Source organism: Sapajus apella, unplaced genomic scaffold, assembly GCF_009761245.1.
Source record: "Sapajus apella isolate SASKATOON/1434 unplaced genomic scaffold, GSC_monkey_1.0 scaffold48, whole genome shotgun sequence".
Classification (NCBI taxonomy): domain Eukaryota; kingdom Metazoa; phylum Chordata; class Mammalia; order Primates; family Cebidae; genus Sapajus; species Sapajus apella.
This window is the reverse complement of record NW_022436988.1, coordinates 17,244,312-17,252,644: the sequence shown is the minus strand read 5'-3', so window position 1 is coordinate 17,252,644 and position 8,333 is coordinate 17,244,312. Positions and strand designations below refer to the sequence as shown.

Here is an 8,333-nt window from a genome sequence, read left to right as displayed (position 1 = left end):
AAAAAAAAAAAAAAAAAAAAAAAGCTTCTGCCACTTAAAAAAAAAATGTGAAAACAATGTAGCTCTGTGTTATTTCTTTTATCTTGTTTTTTTTGAGATGGAGTCTTGCTCTGTCGCCAGGATGGAGTGCCGTGGTGTGACCTTGGCTCACCGCAACCTCTGCCTCTCGGGTTCAAGCGATTCTCCGGCCTCAGCCTCCTGAGTAGCTGGGACTACAGGCGTGTGCCACCATGCCCAGCTAATTTTTTTATTTTTCATAGAGATGGGATTTCACCATGTTGGCCAGGATAGTCGCGATGTCTTGGGCTCATGATCCGGCCGCCTCCGCCTCCCAAAGTGCTGAAATTACAGGCGTGAGCCACTGCGCCTGGGGGCTCTATCTTATTTCAAGAATTAAGGTTTCAATTACACACCCAATCTTCCAAGTCAGTATTGTTTTAGAATGGCTATCTCTCCTTTTTACTGAGACAGAGTCTCAGTCTGTTGCCCAGGCTGGAGTACAGTGGGGCCATCTCAGCTCACTGCAACCTCTGCCTCCTGGGTTCAAGTGATTCTCATGCCTTAGTTTCCCGAGTAGTTGGGATCACAGGCATGCACCACCACACCTGGCTAATTTTCGGATTTCTAGTAGAGACAGGGTTTCGCCACGTTGGCCAGGCTGGTCTCAAACTCCTGGTCCCAAGTGACCCTCCCGTCTCAGCCTCTCAAAGTGCTGGGATTACAGGCATGAGCCTCTGCGCCCAACCAAGAAACATTTATTTTCATTGAATGGCTCTTATGTGTCTGCTTTGAGAGCCCCCAGCTAAACTGGGGTTTCAGTACCAGAGCAGCTAGCAACCCTGCCCTAATGGGAAAGGAAGGGAGCTGGGCATGGGTGTCTACAGTGCGCCTCTCATGGGGTACTTCTTTAACCTGGAGGAAGGGCTAATGCTTAGTTGTCCAACCTGTGCCCAGGGGCTCCTTCACATGGGAAATGTGTTTATACTGGCAGACGGCCTTGTGGCGGTTGTCTGGTCTGTGTTCAGTTTATGACTGTCTGACCACTGCTCTGATGCTGAGAGCCCAGCCTTGTGTTCTTCCCAGTGCCCTGGAAAACCTAGGTAGCCCCTGGTTCTTCAGATGAAAGGCACAAATTCAATCCACCAGAGTAGGAAATATGATCAAAGGTTTATTACTTACAGATCCTGGACAGGGAGGGCGCCATGAGTCAGCGGTGTCGTCCTCTGTCCTTAGGTCAGGCAAGGCAGAAATGAAGAGTCAGCCAGAGAGTGAGAGACGCAGCTAGTGGTGTACATAAGAGAATAGTGTGGAGTCCTGATAAGTAAGTGATATGAGGATGGGGTCCCAGGTTGAGGACAACAATGAACAACTGTTCAGAGAAAGTGCTAATCACAAACTTGTGGGCACAACAACCTGTTTGGCATGTAGCCCCAGCATCACAACCTCGTTCTGCATATAGCCCCCTCCAGCAAGACCCTATAAAACCTCCCTCCAGCCCCTGCCTCTTGATAGACAGTCCCTTCTCTGCTGCGCTGCCCATTGCTCCCTTGCAATGTATTTTCACGCTTTCTCTAATAAATCTGCCTTTTTTTTTTTACCTTTTAATTGCATTTATTTTAATGCTGAATTTACTCCTATGTCATTCGTTTTTGTTTCTTCAGTTTCTTCTGGGATATCTTTTTCTTTTTTTTTTTTTTTTGAGATGGAGTCTTGCTCTGTTGCCCAGGCTGGAGTGCAGTGGTGCAATCTTGGCTCACTCCAACCCTTGCCTTCTGGGTTCAAGTGATTCTCCTGCCTCAACCTCCTGAGTAGCTGAGACTACAGGCATCCACCACCCCACCTGGCTAATTTTTGTATTTTTATAGAGACTGGGTTTCACCATGTTGGTCAGGCTGGTCTTGATCTTCTGACTTGGTGGTCCACCTGCCTCGGCCTCCCAAAGTGCTGAGATTATAGGTGTGAGCCACCATGCCTGGCCTATGATATCTTTTTCTTCTGGGCAACCTCTTCTTCTGGTTTAGGAACAATCTGTTCCTTTTCAGTAAGGATCATCTCAGTGTAGCAGGGAGAGCTCATGTAAGGGTTAAGCCGATCACGAGCTCTGTAGGTCCGGCTGTGCATCTTAGGTGGCTTATTCACTTGGATATGCTCAATGGCCAAATAATCTACATCTAAACCCTTAAATTCAGCATGGCTCTCTGCATTTTTAAGCATATACAGCAAAAATTCAGCAGTCTTTTTGGGCCACCAACCTTGTGTCCAGCCCTTGTTTGGCCTGGGCACACCAGCCAGCTCCAGCACTGTCATGTTGGAATGGGACGTACCGTTTCTATAAAGTGACATCTTTCAGATACTTCATGGCTTTTTGTATATGCATATCCTTGATGGCCTGGGCAGTTTCACGAGTGTTCTTAAAGGGAACATGAAGATTGGAACCTCTTCATTTGTCTGATTTTGTGGGGTTCTCCAGGTCAAATGAATAGTGAACCATTTTCACAGATGACCTCAGGCTGCTTAGGGAAAGAGGAAGAGCAGTTAAATCTGCCTTCTTTACCTATCTGCCTTCTTTAACTGTCTTGGCTAATTCATTTACCGCCTGCGACCCTGACCCCAGCTAGTTGAACCTGCAACAAATAGGGTACCACTTAAAGCTGAGCTTAAAGTCCTTTTAGGTTTGTGGGCAAATGCCTGGATAGTCTGTTTAAAGGAAACGATGGGAAGAGAGAGCGCCCAGTCTGCTAGGCGGGAGAGGGGCCTTTAAGTTCTTATCTCCGACACCAGCTTGAGCCATCTGGGCGTGGCGTTTCACTTCTACTTCCTAGGCAACGACCTTTACTGTGTTCTGGTTACATGTCGAAAGTGAAGCTAGTTCCTAAATGTTTCCCCGTTAGTTTGGTTTTTATTTAGTATTGTTAATGGATTGTCTCTCCTCACTGACTTTTCCAGTATATATAGCTATAGATATCATTTATATATCAGTGACGAGATATATATAATTTATATATAGCTATATATACTAGAATATATATATAATAGATATACTAAGTGTGTGTGTATATATATACTTTTACTAGTGTAGTCAGATGTGTGTATATATACTTTTACTAGTATATATACTATAAATACATATATATATGTAGATATATATGCTAGTAAAAGTATATATGTATAGGCCATGTGCAGAGGCTGATGCCTCTAATCCTAGCACTTTGGGAGGCTGAGGTGGGCAGATCATGAGGTCAGGAGTTCGAGACCAGCCTGGCCAACATGGTGAAACCCCGTCTCTACCAAAAATACAAAATTAGCCAGGTGCGGTGGTGCATGCCTGCAGTCCCAGCTATTTGGGAGGCCAAGGCAGGAGAATCACTTGAACCTGGGAGGTGGAGGTTGCAGCAAGCCGAGATTGTGCCATTGCACGCCAGCCTGGGTAACAAGAGCAAAACTCCCAACTCACACACACAAAAAAAATTACCCAGGTATGGTGCCACACACCTGTAATCCTAGCTACTCAGGAGGCTGAGGCAGGAGAATTGCTTGAACCCAGGAGGCAGAGATTGCAGTGAGCTGAATCACACCACTGCACTCCAGCCTGGGTGACAGAGCGAGGCTCTGTCTCAAAAAAAAAAAAAAAAAAGTATATATATAAATATACACACAAGGAAAATACATTTTGGAGTCAGAGTCTCACTCTGTTACTGAGGCTGGAGTGCAGTGACACGATCTTGGCTCACTGCAACCTCCACCTCCTGAGCTCAAGTGACCCTCTCACCTCAGCCTCCCAAGTAGCTGGCACTACACATGTGAGCCACTGCACATGGCTATTTTTTGTTTTAAGAAATGGGGTCGGGGGAATTCATGTGGAGGTCAGAGTGGAAACAAGTGTGAGAGGGTCCAGCAGAAGAAAACATGGCTGCCGAAGTGTTCGAGTCTGTTGGCAAGGTTGGCCTGGCCTTAGCTGTTGCAGGAGGCGTGGTAAACTCCGCCTTATATAATGTGGATGCTGGGCACAGAGCTGTCATCTTTGACGGATTCCGTGGAGTACAGGACATCGTGGTAGGGGAAGGGGCTCACTTTCTCATCCCATGGGTACAGAAACCAATTATCGTTGACTGCCGTTCTTGGCCACGTAATGTGCCACTCGTCATGACAACAAAGATTTACAGACTGTCAACATCACACTGTGCATGCTCTTCCAGTCTGTCGCTAGCCAGCTTCCCCGCATCTCCACCAGTGTCGGAGAGGACTATGATGAGTGTGTGCTGCCGTCCATCATGACTGAGATCCTCAAGTCAGTGGTGGCTCCCTTTGATGCCAGAGAACTGATCACCCAGAGAGAGCTGGTCTCCAGGCAGGTGAGCGACAACCTTACGAAGCAAGCAGCCACCTTTGGGCTCATCCTGGACGACATGTCCTTGACACATCTGACCTTCGGGAAGGAGTTCACAGAATCAGTGGAAGCCAAACTGGTGGCTCCGCAGGAAGCAGTGACGGTCAGATTTGTGGTGGAAAAGGCTGAGCAGCAGAAAAAGGCAGCCATCATCTCTGCTGAGGGCGACTCCAAGGCAGCTGAGCTGATTGCCAACTCACTGACCACTGCAGGGGACGGCCTGATAGAGTTGCGCAAGCTGGAAGCTGCAGAGGACATCGCATACCAGCTCTCACCTCTCGGAATATCACCTACCTGCCGGCGGGGCAGTCTGTGCTCCTCTGGCTGCCCCAGTGAGGGCCCACCCTACCTGCACCTCCACGGGCGGGCCACAGCCCCGATGAGTCTTGATACCGCCTTCCTTCTGCCCCCACCCCAGAAATCACCGTGAATTTCATTATTGGTTTAAAGCAAAGGAAATAAAAGTAAAATCACTTCAGATCTCTTAAAAAAAAAAAAAAAAAAACGATGAGTTTGTGTCCTTTGTAGGGACATGGATGAACCTGGAAAGCATCATTCTCAGCAAACTGACACAAGAACAAAAAATCAAACACCGAATGTTCTCACTCATAGGCGGGTGTTGAACAATGAGAACACATGGACACAGGGAGGGGAGCACTACACACTGGGGTCTGTTGGGGAGAAATAAGGGAGGGACAGCGGGGGGTGGGGAGTTGGGGAGAGATAGCATGGGGAGAAATGCCAGATATAGGTGAAGGGGAGGAAGGCAGCAAATCACACTGTCACGTGTGTACCTATGCAACAATCTTGCATGTTTGGATTACATGTTCTTCACATGTAATCCAAAACCTAAAATGCAATTAAAAACAAACAAACAAAAAAAAACGGAAAGAAATGGGGTCATGCTATGTTGCCCAGGCCAGGCTCAAACTGCTGGGCTGAAGCAATCCTCCCAAAACGCTGGGATTATAGGCATGAGTCACCATCTTCAGTCTAGTTTATATTAATTCAGTTGACTCTTACCACCTGAAATCTTGCTAATTCCATGGCAAAGTCAAATCATTTTTAGCTTGATTTTCTAGAATATAAATATATTGACTGCCAAACGTGATATATGTACTTTTTTCCTCTCAATTCTTATATATCTTACTTTTCCTTCATAGAGAGTTGCCAAAGCATTTCTAATATAGTAAGTACTAAATTAAAGTGAGTTAAGTGGGCTGGGTGTGGTGGCTCACACCCATAATCTCAGCATTTTGGGAGGGCAGTGAGATCAGATCACTTAAGACCAGCCTGGCCAGCAAGGTAAAACCCCGTGTCTACCAAAAAAAAAAGAAAAAAGAAAAAATTGGCTGGGCATGGTGAGGTGTGCCTGTAATCCCAGGCTGAGGCAGAAGAACTGCCTGAACCCAGGAGGCAGAGGTTGCAGTGAGCTGAGATTATGCCACTTCACTCCAGCCTGGGTGACAGAGGGACACTTATTTAACTGTTTCTATCACAGAAACGGATAAATAAGTAAAATAAAATAAAGTGAGTTAGGTATGTGAAATTAATTAAACTACATTAAATTATGTTAGGGCATCTTGATACTTGACAAAATTATATATATCTATATATATAGATAGATATATATAGATAGATAGACAGATAGGCAGATAGATAGATAGAGACATAGAAATCCAAGATCACAAAAGCTAAGTGAAAAGTAAAATCTTTTGTCCATACCACCTTTCCCTTTTTCTAAAGGCAAACAGTTTCTTGGGCTTCCTTTCAGAAAAACAAATAATTATATATGAGAGATGTATCCGTTCACAAGCTCTTAATTATACATCTTTATTTACTTTGAGCTAGGGTCTCACTCTGTTGCCAAGGGTACACTGCAGTGGCACAATGACAGCTCACTGCAGCCTCAATCTCCCAGGCTCAAGCTGTCCTCCAACTTTAGCCTCCCAAGTGGCTGGGACTATAGGTGCATGCCACCAACATGCCCAGCTAATTTTCTGGTTTTGTAGAGATGGGGGGGTGGTCTCACTATGTTGCCCAGGCTGGTCTCAAACTGCTGGCCTCAAGTGAACCACTCTCTACATCCTCCCCAAGTGCTGGGATTATGGGTGTAAACCACCGGGAAATAATGCATTCTAAGGGAAGACAGCTTTAGGCAGACAAATTTGACACAAGAATAAGCCCCAGGTGATAGAGTATAAGGGTGGTGCCTGTCCCTCTTACCAATCTAGTTTTTCTTTCTTTCCTTCTCTCTCTGTTTTCTTTTTTTTTTTTTTCAGTGGAGTCTTGCTTTGCTGCCCAGGCTGGAGTGCAATACCATGATCTTGGCTCACTGCAACCTCTGCCTCCCAGGTTCAAGCAATTCTCCTGCATCAGCCTCCTGAATAGCTGGGATTACAGGCACACGCCACCACACTTGGCTAATTTTTGGTTTTTCTGAGATGGAGTCTCACTCTGTCACCCAGGCTAGAGTGAAGTGGCAAAATCTTGGCTCATTGCAACCTCTGTCTCCTGGGTTCAAGTGATTCTCCTGTCTCAGCCTTCTGAGTAGCTGGGATTACAGGCATCTGCCACCATGGCTGGCTAATTTTTGCATTTTTAGTAGAGACCATGTTTCACCATGTTGGCCAGGCTGATCTGGAACTCCTGACCTCAAGTGATCCACCTGCCTTGGCCTCCCAAAGTGCTGGGATTACAGGTGTGAGCCACCACGCCTGGCCTACTGGTTTAATTTCTAACCTAGCCATCTGGAACACAATGCCCCTGGCCTGAGCTGTCTGTTTCTAGGCTAAATATGAATAAAATCTGGAAACCTGTTTTCTTCTTTTTATTTATATATAACTTTTTTTTTAGAGATAGATCTCACTCTGTTGCCCAGGCTGGAGTATACAGTAGTGATATGATCAGAGCTCACTGCAGCCTCTACCTCCTGGGCTCTAGTGATCCTCCACCTTCACCCTCCTAAGTAGCTGGGACTACAGGCTTGCACCAGCATGCCTCGCTAATTCTTCAATTTTTTATAGAGACAGGGCCTTGCCATGTTGCCCAGGCTGGTTGGTCTCAAACTCCTGGCCTCAAGTGATCCTCCTGCCTCAGCCTCCCAAAGTGTTGGTATTATAGGTGTAAACCACTGCATTCAGCTAGAGCTGTTTTCAATTCAAACTTTATAAGATGTAAGCCCACAAGCAATTTATCCCTTTCACTTTGTCCATGTGGGAAAGTATGTTGGTAAAGTTAGGAGAGCGGCCTTGCTCCCCATCTCTATGAGAACACACAAGGGAAGACAGCATGGCTTCAGCCCATTGAGTTTGCTGGACAATGCAGTGCAGCTTTGACCTCCTGTTCATGAACATGGGTGGTGCCCAGTGCCCATCTGTGATAGTTCCCTGTGTCATCTTGGCAAGGCTATAGTACCTCATTATTCAGTCAAACCTAATCTCAGTGTCACTAGAAGGTATTTTATAGATGTGATTAGCATCTACTATCAATTGAATTAAGTAGAAGAAATTATCCTCAATAATCTGAGTGGAGGCTGGGCAAAGTGGGTCATGCCAGTAATCCCAACACTTTGGGAGGCAGGAGGATCGCTTGAGCCCAGAAGTTTGAGACCAACCTGGGCAACATAGCAAAACCCAATCTCTACTAAAAAAATACAAAAATTTGGCTCAAGAGTTCTGATTAAAAAAGAAAAAAATACAAAAATTAGCTGGGTGTGGTGGTGTGTGCCTGTAGTCCCAGCTACTCAGGAGGCAGAGGTTGTAGTGAGCTGAGATGACTTCACTGCACTCCAGCCTGGGTGACAGAGTGAGACCCTGTGTTACTCCCCTCGCCAGCCCCCAAAAATAATCTGGGTGGATCTCATTCAATCAGTTAAAAAATCCTAAGAACAGAACTGAGGTTTCCCTGAGGAAGAAGAAATGTGTGGATTGTAGCATCAATTCTT

General features: G+C 45.9%; 2 pseudogenes; one reads left to right on the top strand and one right to left on the bottom strand.

The window, feature by feature from the left end:
- Positions 1–1,936: 1,936 nt before the first annotated feature.
- LOC116525856 lies at positions 1,937–2,550 on the bottom strand (annotated as a pseudogene).
- Positions 2,551–3,890: 1,340 nt separating this feature from the next.
- LOC116525855 lies at positions 3,891–4,749 on the top strand (annotated as a pseudogene).
- Positions 4,750–8,333: the final 3,584 nt, after the last annotated feature.